Source organism: Lutra lutra, chromosome 14 (genome assembly GCF_902655055.1).
Source record: "Lutra lutra chromosome 14, mLutLut1.2, whole genome shotgun sequence".
NCBI classification, from domain to species: Eukaryota; Metazoa; Chordata; class Mammalia; order Carnivora; family Mustelidae; genus Lutra; species Lutra lutra.
In genome coordinates, this window is record NC_062291.1 from 58,673,147 (window position 1) to 58,699,422 (window position 26,276).

The 26,276-nt window shown below is 37.5% G+C and overlaps 1 protein-coding gene across 9 annotated transcripts in view; it reads left to right on the plus strand.

The window, feature by feature from the left end:
• Positions 1 to 26,276, plus strand: part of R3HCC1L (R3H domain and coiled-coil containing 1 like) — a 93,021-nt gene that overhangs the window by 15,552 nt on the left and 51,193 nt on the right. For 4 of the 9 annotated variants that reach the window (XM_047702341.1, XM_047702350.1, XM_047702340.1 and 1 more), the window contains exon 2: positions 2,781 to 2,889. The exons of 2 other annotated variants lie outside the window; for them this stretch is intronic. The gene's annotated coding sequence lies outside the window, so the exon portion shown is untranslated. Of the gene's footprint in view, positions 1 to 2,780; positions 2,890 to 14,578; positions 14,619 to 24,765; positions 24,849 to 26,276 lie in introns of those variants that run through there. 3 more of the 9 variants (XM_047702344.1, XM_047702343.1, XM_047702348.1) reach the window with 2 other exon arrangements.

Below are 26,276 nucleotides of genomic sequence, written 5' to 3' on the forward strand. Positions count from 1 at the left end.
CTTGGATTAGTTTTCTGTCTCCAGTATTCTTCCTTCCCTCACATGGTTATGTTAGTCATTTGAAATATAGTTCGGTTCTATTTTTATTCTAAGTTTTTCTCCCCGTCCTAATTGATCTTCCTTATTTTTGGGTATGTGAAACATTAACATGGTTTCAAAAGTCAGAATTGTACAAAAAATACATACTCAGAGTAGTGTCACCCTTCTTTTTCCCTTACCACCCGTTTGCACCCACCCTCTAATACATAGCCAGCTTCATAATTCTCTGAATTATCCTTACTGTGTTTTTCCCCCAAGAATGATACATGTATATTTTGTTATTTCCTCTTCTTTTTTACACAAAAGGTGCATATTATAGATAACTCTTTTATACTTTGGTTTCCTCATTTAACACAATATATTTTGGAATTCATTCCATATCAACTTATAGACTCACATTCCCTCTCTGTCTTTTCCTCCTTCTGACAGTTGTGTAGTATTACCCTATTGTTAGGATGGTGACCATTCTTTTATGCTGTTTCCAATATTTTGCATTTGCAAACTGCTGCAGAGACTAACCTGGTCCTGCATATTTTTGTGTGTTGGAAATAAATGTTTGGGTAGATTCCTAAGATGGGATGGTTGGGTCAGAAGTTTAGAAGCTTGTATAATTTTCATAAATATTACTAAATACACTTCTTTGGGGGTTGTACAAATTTGAATTCTTACCAGCGGTGTATGAGAGTGTTCATTTCCCCACAACCTTATCATCAGAGTATGTTAATACTTCTTAATTTTTGCTGACCTTATAGGTAAGAAGTATCTCCATATAGTTTTAATGTTTTTGTTTATAGTAAGGCTGAACATCTTCTCATGTGTATAAAGGTCATTGAAATACTTTTTTTTTTTTAAAGATTTTATTTATTTATTTGACAGACAGAGATCGCAAGTAGGCAGAGAGGCAGGCAGAGAGAGAGGAGGAAGCAGGCTCCTTGCTGAGCAGAGAGCCCGATGCGGGACTCGATCCGAGGACCCTGGGATCATGACCTGAGCTGAAGGCAGAGGCTTTAACCCACTGAGCCACCCAGGTGCCCTGAAATACTTTTTTATGTGAATTGTCTTGTGTCTTTTTATTAATTTCTCTATTAGGGTTTTTTCTCCCTCAGTTTTTAAGAGTTCTTTATTTTAGGGATATTAGCTCTTTCTGAATTGTATATGTTACAGATATTTTCTCTCAGTTTGTCAGTTGTCTTTTGACACATTGCATGTCTGTATGTTTAGGCTTTTATTTTATCTAGTTTAATTTTTCAGTCTTTTGTTGCATCTGAATTTTGGGTTATAGTTGGAATACCTTTCCCTTTCCCCCAGGTAGAGAAGAATTTACTTACTTTCTTCTAGTATTTGTATTATTTTAGTTATTTCATTTAGATCCCTGCTCCATTTAGAGTTTTTAAAATGAATATTATACAAGTTTAATAATTTTTTCCAAATGCTAATTAGTTACCCTGGCTGTTTTTTCTTTAAAAAGTCCAATTTTGCCCCAGTGTTTTGAGATGCCCCCTTTAGCATACATTAAATTTCCATTGAGTTTATTTCTGGACTTCTACTCTTTTCATTATCTATTTCTGTACCATTATCACTCTTTTAATTATAGAGGCTTGATAATCTATCGAGGGATAGCTTTTAACGTTTCTAATGCTTCATTGGCTGGTCTTACATCTTTATTTTTCTGTCAAGCTTTAGGAATCAGCTGTCTATCTCCATAAAAGAGTTTGCTCAAATGAGATTTTTATTGGGATTATGTGAAATTCATAACTTGCTTGAGGGAGAACTGACATCTTTATGATGTTGAATTGTGTTGAATCCATTTGTTTAAATCTACTTTTGTGTCTCAGGAATGTTTCAAGATTTTTATATTGGTTTTGTACCCTTCTTGTTAAATTTTCCATTTTTAAAAAACTCAATATGTTTGTAGGTTTTTATATCAATATTTATAGAGCTACATTATTCTTTCTAATGACTGTCTATTTTTCTATAGTTTAGATGTACCATAATTTATTTAACCTTGCTCTTATGGGTGCACAGTAAAGTTGTTTATAATTTTTCACAATTATAAATAGTTCTGGAATAAGTATTCTGGTAGAAGTTCATTATCTGAAATTTGTTAAAATGCTTTAATGTTAATAAAATGTATACTTCCACTAACAATGTGTGAACTTTATTCAGTCTCCGTTTACCAAAACAGGACCTTATTGCTCTATTTTTTAATCTTTGTCAGTTTGATAGACAAAAAAAATATTTTGCATTTCTCTGCTAACTGATGTGCTTTATTTTTTCTTTGCTATTTTATGTTTTATCCATCCAACCATCCATTTTCAGTGTATTCTTACTGAGTATCCGCCATGTGCCATCCTGTAAGTTAGAACTGTAATAATGACTAGAGCTTGATGATCTTTTTGTGTTTTTCATCATTTGTATTATTTTGTTTTTTATCTGTCTGTCTGTCTGTCTCTCTCTTTAATGGCAGTTACTAGGCACTTCTGCCCCCTCAGAGTAGTTCTCAGAGGACTGAGAATGAGAAAATATGACATTTTTTATTCTTTTTGGTTGATGGGCTTCTAAGAAGTATTTCTGTCATTTGTGTTTATTTTCATTGCACATTCTATGGTAGATTAATCACTGTGTTATGCTCTTAGTATTCACAAAATGAGATAATGAAAGTTGACTGCATAGACTAGTGTCAGAGAAGTGATAATTATGTTGTTTTTATAAAAATAACTTTTATTATTATTATTTTCCAGGTGAGACTGCTGTTTATCAGAAGGAAAGCTTTGTGCTGTTTGCCTTTAGACACAATCTATCTGCATGTTCTAGAATTTTATTATTCAGAAAATAAATGTCATTTATTTGGTAAGTCAGTTAACTCTGATTTCTGCAAATATTATAGAAATATTGTTTATTTACTCTAAATATTTGTTTGCTTGCTTATATTTTTTTTTCTTTAGTGTCATTTTATTTGTAACTCTCATGTAAAACAAGTTTGGGAGTGGCAATTTCCTGAAGGACTAAGGGTCTCTTAAAGATTTTCTTCTCTTCACTCCTAATTTTGGTGTTTGTTGTAAAGAGAACAGGGGCTGGTTAAATATTTCTCAAAGCTGAAATCCTAGCTTTGCTCTTTTTAGTGTGTTTCCACCATAAGAACTGAGAATTGACATCCTTCCTGTCAAGCTCTAGAGCTTCCGTCCGGTTCATACAGGCAGCAGTAAAGAGCGTCTGTTATTGTATGGGGTTTGAAGAACTGATTCAGCAAGAATAGACAGTTATATCTTCAGTATGGCATAATGAAGCAGAATGAAGAATGCTAGCAAAGAAATTAGAAATGAAAAATAATGAGGTATATAGTGAAGCTGATTTTAATTGTTTACTATTACACTAAAGGTTTTTTTTTAATTAAGTTTTTTTCCCCCAGGAAGACATAGTAAGTTGATATGATCACTGTTTTTATAAGAGGCTCTTCTTACCTACATTCTCTTAATGATCTTTTCAGTCTGTTCCAGCTTCTGATTCTTTTTTTTTTTTTTTTTTTTTTTTTTAAAGATTTTATTTATTTAGGGACGCCTGGGTGGCTCAGTAGGTTGAGCTGCTGCCTTCGGCTCGGGTCATGATCCCAGGGTCCTGGGATCGAGTCCCACATCAGGCTCCTTGCTCAGCAGGGAGCCTGCTTCTCTCTCTGCCTCTACCTGCTGCTCTGTCTGCTTGTGTTCTCCCCCCGCCCCTGATGAATAAATAAAAAAAAAGATTTTATTTATTTATTTGACAGAAATCGCAAGTAGGCAGGCAGACAGGCAGAGAGAGAGGGGGAAGCAGGCTCCCCGCTGAGCAGAGAACCTGATGTGGGGCTTGATCCCAGGACCCTGGGATCATGACCTGAGCTGAAGGCAGAGGCTTTAACCCACTGAGCCACCCAGGTGCCCCTCCAGCTTCTGATTCTTATGTGTCACCAGTGTTTACTGGAAAGCTGATATGTAGGGTGAAGGCTTTAGTGGTATCGAGAGGGTCAGTCATAGCAAATGTCAGAAGATAATCATACTTGGGTGCTGCTGAAGCATGTGGCAAAAAATTGGAAACTAATGAAGTGATAGTGGTGACTTACTGAATTTTCTATTAAATGGTTTTACACAATAATATATAATGAAAAGTAAATATTGATGTTGACAGCTGAGCTTAAAATATTCTCAGATAAAATCTAAGGATGAGGAGCCACAGCTACAGAAAAAAAAGGAAAGAAGATTTTCCATTCATATCTTTTTTGGTGTCTCTTTGCTTTTGTTAGCATCAGAAAGCTGACTTCTATGTTCTTGTAGTGTGTGTATGGCTTGTGTGAGTAAAGGCATGGGATTTCATTGTGCATGAGTCTGAAACGGCCCTGATCTGAGAACATACCAAAGTGAGTTTTAATCTTGGTTATTTAAAATCTCCTTGTACCTGTCTTATTAGGAGTATTATTTTTTTTAAGAAGAAACTAATTTGCAACTGGCTATAAAGAGTGACATTGTGTCCGGGAAAATGCTGTACTAACACACTGCGTTGTCCCACAAGAGTACTTGCCAAGTCCCTGAACGCAGTGCTAACAATCTGTGACGGCCTGTGAATTGTTGGGCAGCGGTTGGGGAAGACGGCCAGCAGTGTGAGGTGGTTGTGTATAAGTTGTGGGGAGGGGAACAATGAGAGAAGAGCAGAGCAACTCAGGTTCTGTGGGCAGTTTGAATGGAAGCTGTTGTTAGCGCTGCTAACAGCGCTGTGAAATGAACAGCCAGAGTGTGGGGAAAATCGGGTATTTCATATTTCCTTTTAGGGTGTCATTGTTTCTTTCTGTCATCAAAACTGTAAGGCTGTGTGTTCTACTGATGAGAGTATGGATTGGATAGATTTTAAAAATTTGAAGACACTAGAAATACCACTTCATGCCAGGAAATGAGATTATAAAAGTCCAGGTGATACGGATAGTACTTACCTTTTCTAGGGATTATTGTAATGGTAGTAAGGCCGGTTTTCATATCTAGATCCAGAATGACTGGGTCTTTATCTCAGACAAATGTATATCCTGTTATTTATTTATATATTAGATTTTATATACACATACCATCAAGTGGTGGTGTTTTAGAAACACTTGGCCAGCTAGAACAGTCTTCATTGGAACAAGGCATACGTTTCTGAGTATTTCTATTTATTTATTTATTTATTTTTTAAGATTTTATTTATTTGTCAGAGAGAGAGAGAGCGTGAGAGAGCACAGGCAGAGTGACAGGCAGAGGGAGAAGCAGGCTCCCCGGCGAGCAAGGAGCCTGATGCGGGACTCGACCCCAGGATGCTGGGATCGTGACCTGAGCTGAAGGCAGCCGCTTAACCAACTGAGCCACCCAGGTGTCCCTCTGAGTATTTCTAGATTGTGGAATAGAATTCAATGTGAGTCAAGTTATGGTTCAATATGGTTCAGCCTTTGGCTCTAGCTAGACTAGTTTCTTTAACTGTCTCGACAGTAACATTCTTTGACTTACTGCCTCTTCATATTAGTTAGGCTATTCCTTCTTGGAATATCTCCCTCTGATTCTCTTTCTGTAAACTAGCCTATAAAGGCCTACCTCCAATTTCACCTACTTTATGACATCTTCAACCATTACAGGCGCTTACTGATATTTCTCTTTCTGGGTTTTTATCATTTACTGCTTTTGTCTCTATTTGGCTATCATATATTACCTTAACATTTTTTGAAAAAAATTTTTTACCTTCCCAATTACGTGGGGACAACTTATAGGGGAGGTTACATTATTCATGTGGTTCAGACCATGTTACATTATTGTAGTCTTAATTTACAATCTCCATTGACCCGGCACAGTGCGGTATCTGCACTTAATAAATATTTGTTTGACTCCGAGAAAATGCCATTACCTATTGTTAGCTTTTCCAATCTTTAACATTTATCTTTCTTTTTGTATCATAAGAATAATAGATTAAAATGCAGTTTAAGTACCTGAGTCATGTTTGCTCAGTACACTACTTCTTGGAAAGCCTTCTGCAGTGTTTGATACAGGCTTCCTGATTTTTAAAGGAGCATTGCTCTGAAGTTACTATATTCTAAGGTAATTACATGTTTGTTTTTCTTGAATCTCTAATTAGTAAACCTTCAATCTGCATATAAGAAAAGCTCTTATCTGTTAATTTTCTAATGTTTTCTTTGCCTGCTTTGAAGTGAAACTTCTTTTGGTTTTTCAGATTCTTACCAGCCACATTTGGCCTTCACACTTGCTAGCATAGCCACAAGGAGGGAAGAGAGAGGGGCCGAGTTGTGACTGTATCTCTAACACAGGGATTCCACCACCTTTGCACTTACTCTGCTATTGCTATTGCGCTTTTTTTTTTTTTTTTATTAAGATTTTACTTATTTATTTGACAGAGATCACAAGTAGGCAGAGAGGCAGGCAGAGAGAGAGGGGAAAGCAGGCTCCCCGCTGAGCAGAGAGCCCAATGCGGGGCTTGATCCTAGGACCCTGGGATCATGACCTGAGCTGAAGGCAGAGGCTCTAACCCACTGAGCCACCCAGGGGCCCCTTGTTTCGTTTTTAAAGCTCTTCTCTGCTATCTGTTGTTTTACCCCAATTTATTTATTTATTTATTTATTTATTTTAGAGAACGAGTGCCCATGAGCAGGAGGAGGGACAGAGGGAGACAAGCAGACTCCCTTTGGAGCAGGGAGCCTGACATTGAGGCTCAATCCCAGGACCCTGAGATCATGACTTGAGCCAAAACTGGACATTTAGCTGACTTAGCCACCCAGGCACCCCTACTCCAATTTTAGAAGGCATATATTCTAGTCTACCACAGTAGTTAAGGGACTTTGGAGTCCTAACCAACACTTGGAAGCTATGTGATGGTAAGTAACTTAAGTTTCAGATTTCTCATCTGTAAAATTGAGGTAATAATCATAGTTACGTCTTCGTATGTAGTCGGGAGCAAATGAGGTAATATATATAACAGCCTAGTGGCTTCTACTTTGAAAATTTACTGGGTGGCTTATTAGCTTTAGTCTTAATAGCTTTAGTCTCTCCCTAAAAGGAGAGAAAGATCAAGTTTAATGCATGTCAAGTTTGAGGTACAATCCTAAAGTCTTGTCCATTTCAACTCTCTCGCTTGTCAGCTGTAGGATATTGGAGTGAAACCCAGGATAGACCCAGGAGAGGAACTGATTTCTAAGAAGTCTAGAAATACAGACCAACCTCCAGATGTCTGCTGAGGGAAAGAAGTTTAGGAGGGAGTTTTTCCTTTCTCTTTTCCCTGGGTACATATGCGGAGTAGGAAGTGGAGCTTTCTCTCCACCATTCTCTCTTACATGTTACATTGCTGCTGTTCAGTTATAGTAAGGTTTTGGTTTGACTACATTTTGAGGTGGTCATTAATAGGTGCACTAATGCACTAACATTAAACTTCAGACAGTTAAGTTGGTGAACTATGGGGTTACCATGTCAGTGGAGTGTGAAAGAGACTAAGCTTCGGACTGTTTCCCAGCCTATAAAGCGTGAAATCAGTTGGTGCCGATGCATGGCGACTCTCGCCACTGGAGTGTAAAATAACTTGAGGACATGAATTGTGTTTCGTTGTGAGGAAAACCTTTTCATGCCATAGTGTGTTTATGTATTTTGGTGCCCCTACGATCCTATTGGAATCATATATACAGTTTCATTGTCTTGATAATCAGATTTTTCATGAAATATTTCTTCCAGTTATGCGAACTGTATTCTTGTGCAACTGCATGCAGAGAGGCAAAGGCTATAAATCTCTAACACAGACTAATGCTAATATACTGTAGCTGTTATATCCTGTTGAAGGTTAAATCTGAAAATACCATCTTCAGTAGGTATTTGATGTACAAGTTTCTTCTGTTTTTAGACTGATTTGAAAGTGCACTCTACATTCTGCCCTGAAGCTTCCTCCAGTCTAAGATTTGTGTTAGCACTTTCATTGGTTGCTGTTCCCATGTTCACATGTGCCTCTGGAGAAAGGGAAGTATGGAAAGAAGGCTAATGTTTTCAAATGGTTGGGGGAGTTGGTAGGAAGAAGTATAGAGATTATTCTTAAGGGGAATAGAAGAGAGGGAGTTCCTCTCCTGACACCTGGTGAGATTCTTCACCATATGGCTCTGAGGGTGAGGCAAGGTGAATGAGGAAGTTTCAGAGACAATAGTGAGTTGTTATTGTCAGCACTTTTAAGGCTGGAAGGTTATTGGAAAAGCATTTAAGTTCTTTCATTCTTTTCCTCTTTGGTTTTCGTGTTTTACTGCAGTGGTCTTTGAACTCTGTTTGGTTGCTTTTATATTTATACAGAAGCAGATTTGTGAATATTTATGAATTAATACATTATTGTAAGAGACCTTCCTGCTGAATATCAAGCAGTGTATTTTAACAGTTAAATGCAGGAACTTTGAAATCCTAACTGGTGCTCAAAACTGTGTGATCTTGAATTATTTAAGCTTCAGGTTTCTCGTTTGTAAAACTGGGGTAGTTATAACCACCTCGTAGTATTATAGTTGGAATCAAATGAGATCTTATATATATATGTATATATGTGTATGTGTGTGTATGTATATATGTAAGGTAATTACATGTATATACATATATGTACATATAATATACAAATTATATATAACTAATAATTATATATACATATGTATATGTATATATATATAAACATTTGGCATAGTCCCTGTCACATGGTAAATACTCATTAAATGGTAGTTGGTTATTTTTTCCTCTTCTTCTTCCTCTGCTACTACTCTTAGTACTACTTTACCACTTCTTCAGTTTTTCTTATAGGACCTAAACCTTAATGAAACAGAAAATATAATTAGATATGGTTCACAGCAGCAGATTTGGAAAAATAATGTCATTGTTCTCTTAGACATTGCTTACTAGATCTTAACCAGATAGAAACTCTGTAAGAAGACTTTTTTCATGAAAGGAAAGGATTGTTATGTTGACTTAAGATAGCCTTGCAAATGAATATAAAAAATTATTTTAAAATGTATTTGGTTAATGGAAATTAAACAGCCTTTCTTGAACTTAAGGAGTGTATAGAAATAAGAGTTCAAAGTATTGTCATTTCTTATTACTCACTTATACAAGCTGCTTTTTCTGAAGAAGTGCCTTTTTAAAAAATTCTTAGGAGAAGTATTTTGTCTGGTGTTAAGAATAGTCATAGTAGAGTTCTTGTCCCATGTATGAAGCACTTTTTTTGTGGGAATGGGATGGAAAAGTCTTCCTGATCGTTTATACTAATGGAGATGAGCACTAGTATGGATAATATATTTGGTTTTGTTCTGCATTATGTGATTATTTTTGCATCACGATTAGCTTCCTGATTAAACTTTGTTCATTTCCGGAGCGCATACGGGGTGAAAAACTGGGTAAGGCAATATGATGAGGATAAGACTACTAGTTCTTGTTGATACGAGACCTGGGTTCTCATCTCCGTTCCTACTCACATAGCTGTAAGTCCTAGATGAATTCCTCAACCACTTTCCTCATCTTTAAAATGAGGAGGTGATACCACTTGGTTTTCAAAGATCTTTTTTAGCTGGAAGCTTTTTAGATAGATACGGAGGGAGTTTGGCAGTTGGGATATGCAGCAGTGACACATTTTGGCCACCAGAGGGTGAAGTCCAGTCAGTCAGTTTGTGCTATGTTTTGACAAGAACGGTAGCATCTTTGGAAATGAGGAGGTCACATTGCTCTTATATCCATTTTGTTTAAATACGTTATGGAGCTTCTCGCTCTTCTCATTCTACTTGGATTAAATGTATTTCTGCTTTTGTTATTGTTAGCCTTCTAGATAGGACTGCGACAAATACGGAGGAAGGGAAAAGAGTAGAGGTTTCTAGTTGCCAGGGATTCATTAAATTTTGTTCTCCAGGATAGTGAGTGGCTCTCAGATGACCCGTGGGCAACTTTGGTGGGAGACACAATAGTATAGGTGACCAAATTCAATAATTTGTGGTTGCCTTCTTCCCCCCAAATACACAGGCACACACACAAGTGACACTGAACCCTAATTACCTCCACTGTCTTTGTAAATCCCCAGAATGAAAATGAAATATCTGAGAAATATAATAGAATGAGCACAGCACTTACAATTAAAACCTAGGTACCAACCTTTCTTTGTCACTTAATATCTGTTTAACCATGGGCATCACAACCTCAGATCCTCAGTTTTCTTATTTGGAAAATAAAGATGTTGAATTCTGACCTATGCAATCCCTTTCAGTAATGTAATTCTGAGATTCTTTAAAAATTCTTTAATATTTATGTGAAGGGCAGTGGATATTCTTGATACAACACTATAATTAAGTAGTATCTTATAAAAATAGTACATAATTTCTTTTTTTTTGGGGGGGCAAGGAACAAGACTTTAAGTGTTGTTAAGGCATTAACATTAAAGTATTAAAGTAAACTACATAAGAGCAGGAAGAAAAACACTCCACTGAGACATTTTTCTAACCCCACAAACAAATTCTCTAGACCATAGGCTCAGGATGCAACAAGTCATTCAAGAGGGGCCACACTGTGGTAGGAGCCGGGCCAAGCTGATTTGGGAAATAGCTGATAATGAAGCGTTCATAGGGGAAGTCATTTCGGGATAAGAGACCTTGAAAAAAGAGGACATCTATATCACAAAGGGAATCTGTATCAAAAAGCTGGAGTCAGAGTCCCATTTCTTCCAGCTACATAGGTGAAAATAACTTTGATACAGTGTCCAGTTCTATGAGTCTGAGTTGCTGTCTGAGAGCACTGGATAACGTGGAAGGAACAGAGAGGATATGGAGTCCAAGTAGACAAGCTGAGATGAGTGTCTAGAAGGTGACAGATCGAATGGATGCAGAAGTATGTTTATGAAAACAGGCAAGGATTAGTACTTATAATGTGATATGTACACAAGAGAGTAGAAGCCAGCCAGGGAGACTGCATAGAAACAGAATTTCAGGATTATGAGCAAAAGACAAAATTTTAACCTGTCCTGGCTTTAATTAAGCATCATCCTTGGGTGTTGGTAGGTAGGGTCTGCTTGGTATACCCAAAGCTCCACACATTTGAGGCTAGTGAATTTATCACTGACAAACCCTACATGGTTTGTATGGTCCTGATGGCTTTACACTCCAGTGGGTAGACATATTCACAGATCTGTGCACTAATACTGCAGAGTTCATTTCACAGAATTGGCTAGTAAAAGATTTGGCAGGCAAGCAGCTTTCTGAGTGCTCCTAGGAATGGAGCCCAGCTGTTCCCTTTGGGCTTTGAGCTCTTGGAATTCATTGGGATAGCAGCTAGAAAGAATGAAACTGTAACATTTTCAGCCTAGCTCATGACAGCAAAGCAGAGGTGTTAGAATTTCTGTTCTAGAGGTTTACACTGCAAGTAACTTAACCTGATTGTGTGTCTTAATATTACTGGGCTCCTGACCGCTGAAATATGGCTTGGATCGATGGTGGTTTGGAGAAAGTAGAAAGAGGGCTATCCATCATTCAGAGGCTCCATAGAAGCTGCCTGATAATGCTGCTTTCACCAAGCAGCCATCTGTCCATCCATCCATCAGTAGGATGAAATGAGATTTAGCGGAACAGGCAGCCGTAACTCTGAGACACTTTCTGACCAACAATTGCAGCCCTGGCCTGAGTGTGACCACAAAGCACAGCACTGGGGTTTGGCGGGATGTGGCAGCAAGTGCAGTCTCATTCCCGTCAGCACAAGCCTAGAATGTGTTCAGTGTGAGACCAGACCACAACCCTACTTCCCATACAATTTGATAAACTTGGGGTGACCAGGCAACATTACAAGTTGAACAGATCTTTTTGATGGAGAGTTTGTTTGGCTTGGAGAAGAAAAAAGAATTAAGATCTGATTTCATATTGCTGGAATCCCACCACAGTGTAGCCTTTAACCTATGTCTTATGTTGGCAGAATGCTTTGTAAATGCTAATGAAGCAGGATGACCACCTTTTTCTCAGTTGAAAACACTGGGTACTTTTGGCAACTCCCAGTTTTGTAGTATTGAGCGATAAGGCTAAATTAAATTCAAGGATGATTCAGTGATTTTATTTTATACAAATTCTTTTTCCTATTAATTTGAAATTTGTACCTAGGTTGTTAGGTAGCAGAAATTGAATTTTCTTTCTCTTATTTCTCTCTATATTAGTGGTGTCAGTATGAAGGAAAGAAAAGAAAATACGTATAGAAAAATGGGTAAAAGACTAGAAGCAAGAAGCTGGATTACTCCTAAAATGAATAATCAGGCTCAACGTGAGTGTTAACTGTCATCTTCCTGCTTCCCTGCTTTTCCAGGGCGCTGAGCTGTCTAAGAGCCTCTTGGTCAGTACAGATCTTTCTTGTTTTTTTTTAAAGATTTTATTTATTTATTTGACAGAGAGAGATCACAAGTAGGCAGAGAGGCAGGCAGAGAGAGAGGGGGAAGCAGGCTCCCTGCTGAGCAGAGAGCCCGATGTGGGGCTCGATCCCAGGACCCTGAGATCATGACCTGAGCCCAAGGCAGAGGCTTTAACCCACTGAGCCACCCAGGCGCCCCAGTACAGATCTTTCTTGACTAATGATGGGGTTATGTCCTGATAAACCCATTGTAAGTGGAAAATATCATAAGTTGAAAGCTTGTTTAATATACCTAACTTACTGAACATAATAGCTTAGCATGGCCTAACCTAAATGCTCTCATTTACATTAGCCTGTAGTTGGGCAGAATCATCTAACACAGAGCTCGTTTTTTTTTTTTTTTAAAGATTTTATTTATTTGACAGAGAGAGAGAGATCACAAGTGGGCAGAGAGGCAAGCAGAGAGAGAGAGAGAGAGAGAGGAGGAAGCAGGCTCCCTGCAGAGCAGAGAGCCCGACGTGGGACTCGATCCCAGAACCCTGAGATCATGACCTGAGCTGAAGGCAGAGGCTTAACCACTGAGCCACCCAGGTGCCCCCAGAGCCCGTTTTATAATAAAGTGTTGAGTATCTCATGTAATATATGGAGTACTGTACTGAAAGGGAAAAACAGCATGGTTGCTTGGGTGCAGGGTGATTTTAAGTGTATCTGTTGTCTGTCCTTGTGATGGTGTGGCTGATGGGGAGCTGCGGCTTGCTGCCATTGGCCAGCATCACTAGGAAGTATTGTACCGCATACCGCTAGCCCAGGGAGAGATGGAAATTCAAAGTATGGTTTCTGCTTAATACATATGTGTTCCCACTGTTGTAAAGTTGTAAAATTATTAAGTCAAGTCATTGTAAGGCAGGGACTGTAGGTACAGCTCTGTGCTCATGTTGCCTGTCCTGGTCCGTTTCCTATCATGGCCAGCTTGACTGTGTTCTTGCAGTGGTCACTTCAGACCTCAGCCCCTGCTCTTTGTTCTGAAGCCTTGCTTTTCATTGCAGGTTGGGGGAGGGGTCAGGGGAGCCTAATGTACCGGAGATGCCTCGGAAATGAGAGCCTTGGATGAATTCCTGGGCCTATTGATCCACCGGCAGTTTATGCATCCTGACATTCATAATCTCAGTAGGCTGCTGATGTTCCTGATTAATGGGCCCGGGGGCTGTCCATCCGTCACTTCACATTAATTACTGAAGAGGTGTTTTTCCAGTGATTTACCTGACAGCGGGCTGTGATAAATACCCCTAAGCAGAGTGGGCAGTGATTAATCATGGGGGCCACACCCCTCCCCCAACTTTCCCTTCCCCCTAACCACAGGCCAGCATTGGGACCTGACCAAAGAGTGCCCCCTCCTCATAAGCTATCTATCTCCATAATTGCTTGTGGATGCATATTTATTGGGGCAATGGACCTGGCAGATAGCATTCTAGAATTTTTGCCAAAGATGATGAAAAATAAATCTTCCCAGTAGGAATAGTAACTAGTATGTTTTTACATGGAGCAGAAAAGTATATATGAGCTGCCTTTATGTTGCTTTTAAGAAATCTGATAGAAATATCGCCTACCTGCTCTGCATGTGCTCAGCACTATGGTAGTTGCTTTGTGAGCTTTAAAAGGAGGAGAAAGTATAGTTTTTGTTCTTGTGATTTTTTTTTTAAATGTCTATTCAGGGAGAATCTGTGAACACATATGAGAAATTAGAGAACATTTCAAGGTACTAATATAATCTTGGGAGGGTTGGGATAGAACTCCAGGATTTCTGTTCCTACTTTGGTCTAAGAAAATGAAATTTAGTAAAATATTTGAATATTAAGTACTTTCCATATGTTAGGCACTCTGTTCAACCCTGGAACTATGAAGACGAAAGTATTACAGCACAGACCTTGGGAAGGAAAGCTTGTGCCCTTGGCTTCAGTTCCTCAAGCTTTAAAATGAGCTTTTCCAGGAAGTTAAGTATTTTATTTTTATTTTATTTTATTTTTTTAAAAGATTTTATTTATTTATTGGACAGAGATCACAAGTAGGCAGAGAGGCAGGCAGAGAGAGAGGGGGGGAAGCAGGCTTCCTGCTGAGCAGAGAGCCCAGTGCAGGTCTCTATCCAGGACCGTGGGATCATGACCTGAGCCGAAGGCAGAAGCTTTAACCCACTGAGCCACCCGGGTGCCCAAGTTAAGTATTTTAAATTAATTTAAAATTACTTTAAAATTTAAAGTGATTAAAAAAATTTTTTTTTTTTAAAGATTTTATTTATTTATTTGTCAGAGAGAGAGAGGGAGAGAGAGCAAGCACAGGCAGACAGAATGGCAGGCAGAGGCAGAGGGAGAAGCAGGCTCCCTGATGAGCAAGGAGCCCGATGTGGGACTCGATCCCAGGACGCTGGGATCATGACCTGAGCGGAAGGCAGCTGCTTAACCAACTGAGCCACCCAGGCGTCCCAAAAAAATTTTAAGTAGGTTCCATACCTAGTGTGAAGCCCCAGTTCAGGGCTTGAACTCAAAACCCTGAGATCAAGACCTGAGCTAACATTAAGAGTTGGATGCTTAACTGACTGAGCCACCCAGCCACCTCTAAATTTACTTTTATATTAACTTTCACATTAATTTTTTTTGTTGGGATATTGAGTATTTGTTATGTTCCTGAAGATACAAGAAGCATGTGAGGAACAGTATTTACTCTCAAGAAACTATGTTAGAGAATATGAGGTGACATTCATCAGTAAAACATTTAAAGAAGAATATAAGTTAGTATATAATGACATGAATACCGTAGATACGAATGCACAGGAATTCACAGAAGGGTGAAATCAACATGTTTTCAAACAGTTAAAGGAAAAAGTTGGATTTGAGATAAGTCTTTTGAAGGAGTAGTGACTAGGAGGAGCGTTTAAACTGACACAATTCAAGAAGAGCATTTCAGAAGTTGGAGTGAATGGATTATGAGGCCATCTGATGCAGAATGGAGGATTTGTGTCAGAGAGTAATAGAAATATGGTTGGATCAGTAGAGTGACACCAAATTTTGGAGAATCTTGAGTCCTGGGTAAGATTAATTAGTATGTTGTAGACCCTGGTGAGTCACTAAGGTTTTGAGCACGGGATTATGAAAAGAAGGTATATTTTAGATAAAAGTATTATATATTGATGTGCCTAATGTTATTTGGAATTACCAGAGTATCTTAGAATATTCTCAGTGTCCTCTTTTCTAAGGTTGTTTGTTCAGAACAAAACCATCCAGATTAAAAATACAGTTTGATATACCTCTCTGAGTGCAATGCAAAGATTATGTGATTTGGTTATATATAGAATAGATAACAGACTAAGTTTTAGAATCTTTATTCATGTTCAGTTGAGTAAGTCAGTGGAAGTTTTAAGTAATGACCAAAGAATTAAATTAGGAAAGACTATAGCCTCAAGTTTTAAGAAACAAATTGATCTTCAGTTTTACTAATGTAACTTCATTAAAGTTGCGCTAATTACTCCCTGGCTTCTTAAAGCCAAGAATTAGAAATTAAGAAGTCGGTGCTGTCAGCTATATTTTGATAGGAATTTCTAAAGGATGTGATTTTTTTCATTAAAAAATTGATAATATAATTTACATACAGTAAAGTTTATTTTTCTTAGAGTATATTTTGTCAATTTTGACAAAAACTTGCAGTCCTGTAACTCCCACACAACTAAGATACAGGACAAGTCCCTCAATCCAAAAAAATTCTTCTCTGCCTCTTTGTAATCAGCCCTTCACCCGAACTTGAGTTTCTAACAACTACTGATACATTTTCTGGCCCTTAAGTTTTGCTTTTTCCAGAATTTCTTCTAAATGGAATTGTATTTCCCTAGTGGTAAATGATGTTGAGCATCAATGTTTATTTGCCATCTTTTTTTTTTTTTTTAAGATTTTATATATCTATTTGACAGAGATCACAAGTAGGCAGAGCGGGAGGGGGGAAGCAGGCCCCCTGCTGAGCAGAGCGCCAGATGTGGGGCTCAATCCCAGGACTCTGAGTCAAAGGCAGAGATTTAACCCACTGAGCCACCCAGATGCCCTTATTTGCCATCTTTATATCTTCTTTGGTAAAGTATTGTTCAAATAGTTGTTTGTTTTTGGATATTGACTTTTGAGAGGCCATTATGTATTCTGGATAAAGTTCTTATCAGTTATGCATTTTGCAAATATTTTTTCCAAGTCTGCGATTTGTCTTTTCATTTTCTTAACAGTGTCTTTGAGAAACAGAAGTTCTTAATTTTGCTGAAGTCCAGTTTATTTTATTTTATTTAAAAAAATTTTTTTAAGATTTTATTTATTTGACAGAGAGAGATCACAAGTAGGCAGAGCAGCAGGCAGAGAGAGAGGGGGAAGCAGGCTCCCCGCTGAGCAGAGAGCCCGATGTGGGGCTTGATCCCAGGACCCTGGGATCATGACCTGAGCCGAAGGCAGGGGCTTAACCCACTGAGCCACCCAGGTGCCCCTGAAGTCCAGTTTATTGATTTAAACATTTTTTTTTAAATTTTATGGATCTGCATTTGGTGTTGCATCTAATAAATCTTTGCTTAACCCAAAGTCAAAAAAGATTTCCTTCAATATTTTCTTCTAGTAACGGTATAGTTCTAGGTTTTATATTTTGGTCTCTGATTCATTTAGAGTTAGTTTTTATATATGGTGTGAGGTATGGATAGAAATTATCTTCTTGTTTTCAATATGTATTTTAATTGTTTCAGCACCATTTATTGGAAAGACTATCCTTTTATCATTGAATTTGCTTTGTACCTTTGTTGAAAGTCAACTGATCATATATGTGTGGGTCTGTTTCTGGACTCTTCTCCCCATTCTGTTGATCTGTATATCCTTTCTCCAAGACTCACACTGTTTGATTACTATACAGTAATCAGGTAAGGTAGTGCAAGGTAGAGTAAGTTGTCTTAACTTTGTTCTCCTTTTTCAAAATTGTTTTGGCTTTTCTAGTTTATTTTCCTCTATATTTGTTTCAGAATGAGATTGTTAATTTCTATAAAATTCCTTCTGGGATTCTGATCGAAACACAGAGACAGTTTAGGGAGAATTGACATTGTGATATTGAATCTTCCCATTCATGACCTTTATTTAGACATTCTTTGGTTTCTTTTATGTGTCTTACAGTTTTTAGCATAGATTCTACATATACTTTGTTAGATTTATACCTAAGTATTTCATGTTTTTGAGTGATGTTGTAAGTGATACTCTTTACATTTTTTTTTACATTTTCTATCTTTATTTGTTCATTGATAGCACATAGAACTACTACTTGTATCCTGTTACCTTACTAAACTCACTTACTAGTTCTGCTAGCTTTGTTGTAAGTTCTGTGGGATTTTATAATGTAGAAGGTAATTCTGCAAAGACAGTTTCGTTTCTTTCCAACCTGGAGTTCTTTTGTTGTTTTTTTTTTCTCCCCTTGCCTTATTGCATTGGCTATAACCTTCACTTCACTGTCAAGTAGAAGTAGTGTGAATGATCATCCTTATCTTTGATAAGGGAAAACCTGTACTCTTAAGATGGCTGACCAAACCAGCAAGGGAATTCCAGTCCCTGTCTCAGAGCCCTTCCAAGTTCTTCTTCCCTACCCCGTTTCCTGTGCCAAAAGTTCCAAATATGAGGAAGTAGAAGGGTATAAATTAGTCTCCCGGCTTGTGCTGGGGGCTCCTTTGGAGATCACCCTCCTCTGAGCCTGCCAGTGTTAAATAAACCTCCTAACCTCCAAAGTCTCTTGAGTGCCGCCAGATTCTTCTGTCAGGACCCTGTCCGGGTTCTGTAACACCTTGTTTTTGATTTTAGGAGGAAAGCAATTGATTTTTCACCATCAGGTGTGATGCAAGCTGTATGTTTTTTTCACGGTTTGGTGTTTTTGTGTGTGTGTTTTGTTTTTAGTAGGTATCCTTTATCAAGCTTGAAGATAACAAGCTTTATCAACAAGCTTGTTGAAAGTTTTTGTTATGGACAAATATTGAATTTTGTCCTACTTTTCGTGCATCTGTTGAGATGATTACATATTTTATCTTCTTTGATCTTTTGCTATGGTGAATTATATTTAGTTTGAGAAAGTTTTTATTCTTCAGTTTTGAAGGTATTCTTGCTGGGTGTAGAATTCTAGATTGACAGTTTTTTTCTGTCAGCATTTTAATGATGTCTGGCTTTCATAGTTTCTAAAGTTCTTATCCTGTTCCTCTGTATATAATAGGTCTTTTTCCACTGTGGCTGCTTTTAAGCATTTTCTTTATCTTTAATTCTTCTTTCCTGCAGTTTAAATATGATGTGTCTAGGTGTTGGTTTCTGTTGTTTGTTTGATGTATGGTGTTCAGTGCTTGGTGTTCTCTGAGCTTTTTGGATCTGTGGCTAGACATACTTTATTAATTTTAGAAAATTCTTGGCTATTATCTTTTTAAACATTGCTTGTCACAGTTCTTTTTTATTTCCTGGGATTTCAAATACACATATGTTAGGACTATTTGATATTTTCCCATAGTACTTGAATGCTGTCTTCTGCTTTGTTTTGTTTTCAGGCTCTCCTTTTTTGTTTGTTTGTTTGCTTCAGTTTGAGTCATTTCTGCTGATCCATCTTTACTTATTCTTTCCATGGCTGTGTTGAGTCTACTGATAAGGCCACTGAAGGTTTTTATTTGTGTTAGTGTGTTTTTCTAGCATTTCCATTTGGTTGATTCTTCTAGTTTCTGCCTCTTGGCTTAAATTGCCCATCTGCTTGTACATATTGTCCACATTTGCCTTTATAATTTTTAACACAATCATAATTACTTTAAATTCCATGTATGGTAGTTTCAACATCAGGGTCATATCTGAATCCGATTCTCTTGGTTGCTTTGTCTCTTAACAGTGCAAGTTAAGTTTGTTTCATTTTTGATTTTTGTGTTTTGCTCTTTTTTTTTTTTTTTTTTTTGGTTAAAAATCTGCGTATTTTGTATAGAGTAGTAAATAGTATTTATGCCTGGAAATGAGTGTGCTTTATCTTTTGCTGAAGATGTTTGCATGTGTGTTGAGGGGAGAGGGGTTTGAGCCAGCCCTGTCTGGTCAGGATTTTGAGCTGAGTTTTGGTTTGACCATAGGCTTCAACTTTCCCTTGTATTACCTTGTGTTTAGGGTGGGGTTTGGTTTGCCAAAGAGTTTTTCTTAATGTCTGCTCTCCCCTTGGCTTTAGATCTTCCCTTTGAACTTGCATCTCAGATAAGTCTCTGTGCTTTTGTTCTTCTCACAGTAGTCAATTGCTGTTATGTTTTATTAGCCTGTTGGGGGGAGAGGAGGAAGGCATGGCATTTTTTGTTGATATGGTTCAGTTTCAGTTTTAGGTAGATGCTTTCCACGAGTCTCAGAGGGGTGGTTCTTTTTCAGCAGTCTTGCCCCTTTTTTAGGGGTAGAAGTGTTAGTGCTTTTGTTTTGTTTACTTTCCTTAGCTGCATGGACCTTAACCTGCTGCCTGAGGGAAACAGGATTTGCTACCTTTCCCCAGCTACTTAAGGGTTTTTTTTTTTAACCTGTAGAGGAAGTAGGCAAGAAGGATCCAGGTGGGGCTTGGTACTTTTCCTACATGGACTGGTAACTTATTTCTCCCAAGTCTGCACTACAAGGCTAGACTTAGACTTCTCTGTCTCTTGCCTAGTCCTTAGTCTTTTGAGCCTCTGTTTTGAGGTCTGTGGAAAAGATTTTGTGAGTGGTGAGAATTCCTCTTGTTTCTGTGTTTGCCAAGCATTCTGTCTTCTCCTGGTAGTCCATATTTGGCCTTTAGCAACTTTTAAAACATTTTAACTGAGTTCTTCATACTGGCTTTTACGGCATCTTGTGTTCACTGCAGCTAAGAAAGGGTTTATGTTCTGTCTCTCCTTTGAGGACCCTGTCTTCTTTCCTTAGCTTTTGGGTGAGTTGCTTGTCCTGTGGCTTTGCTTCTTTGATGAGTTCAGGAAAATCTGTGATTGTACACATTTTCCACATTTTATTTTATTTGTGTTAATGGTGGAAATGACATTCTCCAGCTTTCTATATCATAAACAGTGTCTGGAAGTCCTACTTATTTGAGGATGTGATTTTGATACGGCATTTTTGTTGATCAGAATACCATTTAAATCTGTCCTTTTCAGTTACTACTCCCAAATTGTTATTTTTGTTTGTTCTTAATTCACTTATTCTACAAAAAAAAAAAATTATTTTGATTCTGTCTTAGGCACTGTATTAAGTGTGGGGGATACAGTGATGGGCAGTAAGACATAATTCCTTCTTTAATGAACATACAGTACAGTGGTGAGGACCAGAAAATTAAAGAAGTAATTATTATCAAATACAGGAGCTATAACAGAGGTATATGGCAAAGACACCTCACCTAATCTAAAATGATTAGGTAAAGCTCTTAAAGAATAATGATAGAGTCCTAAAGGTTAAGTAGAAATTAGTTGAAGTTGGTTAGGAGGCTGTTGGGGAGTAGACTAGGTAGAGGAAAGAGATTGTGTAGAGCCTAAGAAGAAAAAAACCAAACAAACCAGAAAACCAATAACATGGAGAGTTGAAGAATCTGAAAGAAGTTTGATGTGGCTGTATGGCATATGAAGACAGGAGTGACAAAAGCTAAGAGAAATTGGAGCCAGGTTAAAAAGAGTCTTGTAAGCCATGTTTAAAAAAGTTGAGTTTATCATAAGAATGATGGGAAGTCATTGAAAGATTTTAGGGAGGGGGATTCCTGAGCAGCTAATGGTTTTAAAAGGGTCATTCTTGATCCAAGGTGAAGAATGAATAGAAAGTAAGCAACACAGAGAGGCCAGTTAGATGGATTTTTAAGGTAATTTAGGCATTTGTATGAATGGGTTTAACTTGGAGTAGTTATGGGGAAAACTAGACAGCTTGAAGAGATACTCGGATAAGATCAGTGGAACTTGTCAAGTGATTGAGTATGGAAAGAGAGAGAGAAGAAGACTTGAAGTATATTGAGTAAAAGTCTTTGAGGAAACCTTTCTTCTTTTCTTTAGATCTGGGATTAGTTGCTTGACCTGTGACCTTGCTTCTCTGATGAGTTCAAGAAAATTTGTGATTGTGCACATTTTCCACCATTTATTTTGTATGTATTATGGGTGGGAATGGTATTCTCTAGCTTTCTACATCATCAACAGTGTCCAGAAGTCCTGCTTATTTGAGGATGTTCTACAGAACTTCCAAATTTCCTTTGTTCCTTAAGAAAGGAAGCAGAAAGAAAATATATTTGGTTTATTTATTTATTTGTTTGTTTATTTGACAGAGAGAGGGAGAGAGTGAGAGAGGGAACACAAGCTTGGGGAGTGGGAGAGGGAGAAGCAGGCTCCCCGCGGAGAAGGGAACCCAACACAGGACTCGATCCCAGGACACCAGTATCACGACCTGAGCCAAAGGCAGACGCTTAACAACTGAGCCACCCAGGTGCCCCAATGGTTTACCTTAATTATACCACCATTCATGGACCCATGATTCAAAATTCATTGAGATTTTGGGTGGAAGTAAGAAAAGGAGACAAGGAGGGGCGCCTGGGTGGCTCAGTGGGTTAAGCCGCTGCCTTCGGCTCAGGTCATGATCTCAGGGTCCTGGGATCGAGCCCTGCATCGGGCTCTCTGCTCAGCAGGGAGCCTGCTTCCTCCTCTCTCTCTACCTGCCTCTCTGCCTGCTTGTGATCTCTCTCTGTCAAATAAATAAATAAAATCTTAAAAAAAAAAAAAAAAAAGAAAAGGAGACAAGGAAAATATATCTAAATAATTTGTAAGCCATGGTGAATAAAGTCAGTTCTTTTCACTGATTGGGTTTGAGTACTGAAAAAAATATAAGACTGTTTGATTCCTTCAATGTTGATGTTTAGCCTGTTGGCATATAAACAAATAAAATCTGCAAACTGGCTTCCTTGCTTTTTTTGAGCAAAAATAGCATACAATCGATCTTCTGAAAGAGCTGTTGCATGTAGAGAAAAATTTACTATATTTAATCACTTAATTTCCTTGTTTTTCCCAGATGTTTTTACTCAACATTTCATGTGGTAGTTATTATAAAAACCTTCAGAACAAGCATTAGAGAGTACAAGTCTTCTAAGACTCCACCAAGTGTCACCGAAGTAGTGACCACTGCCACCAATAGCTGTGGCAAGTTTTATACAGAATGCAGTGGTGGATGCTAACAATGTTTTCATAGTTTTGGAGGAGCACAGTCTTAATTTTCAAAAAAAGGGGAAGTAAGTGATAAATGGCCTCTATATGAGTCAAAATTTCAGGGGTTTAAGTTAGGAAAGTATGTGTAGATCTCATGAAGGTAAATAATTTTCCTTAATTTTACTTCTCAGAATGATGAAATTAAAAATAAATATGGTATGTTATCACACTGTTAGTGTGATTCAGAAAATTCAAGAGTTGTTTTGTTGAGGGTATACTGTAGGGTGTGGAGTTTTGAGCAGTTATGAACTTAGCTATTAGTTAAAGCTGGGTTTCAGTTCTGGCTCCAATGCTTACTAGCTAGTTGTTTGACCTTGATTCTTAGTGGTGTTATCTTTAAAATGGTAATAGTTGTACATACCTTAAGGACTTGTTTATGATGGTTAAATGAATTATTATATATGAACACTTAGAATAGTGCTTAATTCATCATCTTTTTAAATGCAGTAGAAATTTAAATTATGTTGCCATATACAGTTCTTTAAATTCAACATACTATAAGGTTTTTATAATCTGGGAAACATTTATAGTCTTAGTGCTTTTCAGCATCTTGTAATTGGAATATGTCTGTATATGTTAATTATCTGTAAAAATGGGTAATACTTTAAAAATATAGAGCATCATTTCTTTGATGGTGGTAGTACATTGTGGTATTCTGGAATGAACCAGATATGGGGGATAGGGCTTTAACCTGGCTCTGGTTTAATTTTGCTCTCACTGTTAGTTTATACATAAGGTCTCTTTCTGTAAAGAGATATGTACCATGTGTTACATACACAAGTTAAGAAAGGTCCACTTGTGGGAAACTAGGTAATGAATTGTATAAAAAATAGTACAATTAATAAATGGATAAAGAATTCTTAACTTTCATTGAGAATACTTTGACTTATTGAGTCTCAAGGAGAGACATCTGGATTAATACTGGTTTGTGTTAGGAACATTTGTATTTATACTCATTTATTTACCAATCATTTATTGAATGCCATCCATTGCCAGGAGTGGTGCTGGGCACTGAGGATATAATAGTGATAAGGCATGTCTTGCTTTCAAGGAGCTAAGGTGGAATTGAGAGTCAGGTGAGCTAGTAGTTTGGTATGGCAGCAGGGAACAGAAAATACCTGCCCCACATTTACTTAGGGAATATTTATTGACCTCTGCAGCATACAGCAGGTATTCAGAGAGCTCATCTGGGGCTGCATCTCAAAAGGGGCAGTCCTAAATCATCCTTGGCAAGTAGATCTTCAAATGGTAATGGAGAATCTTGGATTTGGATTCACTGTAGAGCAGGCATGGTGTAATCTTAGACAAGGCTAGACCTCTGAAAACTTGCCTGAACAGCTTTGTTGACGCACTGGTATACCTCTGGCTTTTCTTTCTTTCATGGCTCAATTATGTTTTTTGGAGCAGCTTTTGAAGAAGTGAAAGGTGGTAGTTAGGGCTTCTGATCTCCTAAGCATCAGCTAATTGATGCAGTTACTCCTAACTATTTTTCCTCCTCAAAGGATTGTCAGAGATACTAAAGCTGAGGGTACTAAACACACTGGGATGTTCGTATTGTCATAAGGCAGCAGAGCATATCTCCAAAAGTAGAGTTAGGAGCACACACATTGGGGTCAGATTATCTAGATTAGAATCAGCCACATTCTAATTCTTTGGCCTTTGACGTATTATTTAACATCCTTGCTCAGTTTTCTCATCTATAAAATTGAACCGGTAATAATACCACTTTGTAGAGTTTTGGGGAGGCTTGAATGAGGATGATACTATTTGAATATCATCAAATAAGCAAATAATGTGAAAGGGGGCCAAAATAGGTATCATAAAGTTCATATATTAAAGTTCATGTAATTTGCTCAAATAAGAGGCATCTCTGATCCTTACTTAGAAGACTTTTGTTCTTGGGGTGCCTGGGTGGCTCAGTGGGTTAAGCCATTGCCTTCGGCTAAAGTCATGATCCTGGAATCCTAGGATCGAGTTCCGCATTGGGCTCCCAGCTCTGCCGGGAGTCTGCTTCTCCCTCTGACCTTCTCCCCTCTCATGCTCTCTCTCTCTCAAGTAAATAAATAAAACCTTAAAAAAAAAAAAGCTTTTTATTCTTATTTTATATATACTTTGAACATTCAGCACTCACTAGATTGAGAGAAATGAAAATGCTTGGAGTGGCAAGACATGACAGGTGGTGAAGAGGCAGAAACAATGAAAAGCAGGTACTCTACTAAAAAAATAGTAATCCGGAGGTCATAATATGGTTGTGTTGTATGTGGGCTGAGAGCAGACTTTCACTGTGAATAAGGCCCTGATATGTTACTTTATACATGGCCAGTTTAGCAGTTTGGATAATACTTCCCATTAATGAATCTGTTTCTTCCATGCCTTTCAGTAAAATCTATATAAGGTCCTCTAAATGAGTGTCTACAACTTACTTTTTCAGTCCAGGTTATGTTAAAAGAAGGCCTTAGAGTCATCTCTTCAACTCTAGATATTAATGTCGCAAATTATTGTCTTTATTCTGTTAATTTGAAATATAAAATATATTTTGTAAACCTGGTTTGGATAGAAATAAGAATAAGCCTTCACATGGATGTAGGAATTATTTTGTGTCTTCGAGTATAAAATATGTCATTGTATTAACTAGTGCAAGTGCATTTACGGAAGGATGCATTAAGAAAACTACAGCAGAATCAGTTGTGGTTCATTAGCAGATTTTATAGTTTTTAAATATGAAGCCATTTCTCTGCTGTCCAAGTATAATTTTTTATGTTATTATATCACACACAAGTGCCTCTGTGTTATATTTAGGTCAAGTATATTTTAAAGTGAAGCTCTTTTGCAGAGGAAGGACATTTCTTGTTTTCTTTATTTGCTGAAGTGTATTCAACCGTGGGTAGAGGACCTTAAAAGTGTGGGAAGATTAGGTATAGATATATTCCTAATTTTATTATTTTGCTAAAGACTCCTGGTAAGGTGGTATAACCTTCTGGTGTCTTACTCGTGTTTTACTTTGCCCTTGCTCTACAACAAAAATTTCAAATCATTTTAAACAGAGAATGTTTTCTATGCCTGCTGTGAAAATTTCTGACATGAATATGCTCTTTAGTATTTTTCAAAGTCAGTCAAGTAAAACAACTTAGTGAATAAACTGATTTTAAATTATGATAAGACTACAATTTTTTAAATTAAAGTAAAATAAAATAGACTAGAAAATAAGACCAGTGCAAATAGTAAGGGTGTTTTATGGAATTTGTTTCAGTCTCATCTTTGTGTGTGAATCTACTGTGTCATGATGTGAAATGTCTTTAGCTGGAGTGTAAGAAAAAATTTGAAAAAATTGGCTTAGAAAGCCTAACAGGAATCTATTCTGATAAGTCTCACTCACAAAGCTTTTTAAAAAATACAAAAAGGCCTAGGAGAATATATAGCAATATGTCAATAGTTATCATCTTTGTAAGGTGAGAATACAGCTTTTTTATTTGGGGGTTTATTGCATAATGCTTTTGCATTAAGGAAAATACCAGAAAAACTTTACTTTTTTAGTTAGTTTTATACTTTATTAATTTTTTTCTTAAAATGAGATTTTCCCTCTATCACAGACCTTTCTTTGAGCCATCTATTCTCTTTATAAAAAAGGTAACCTG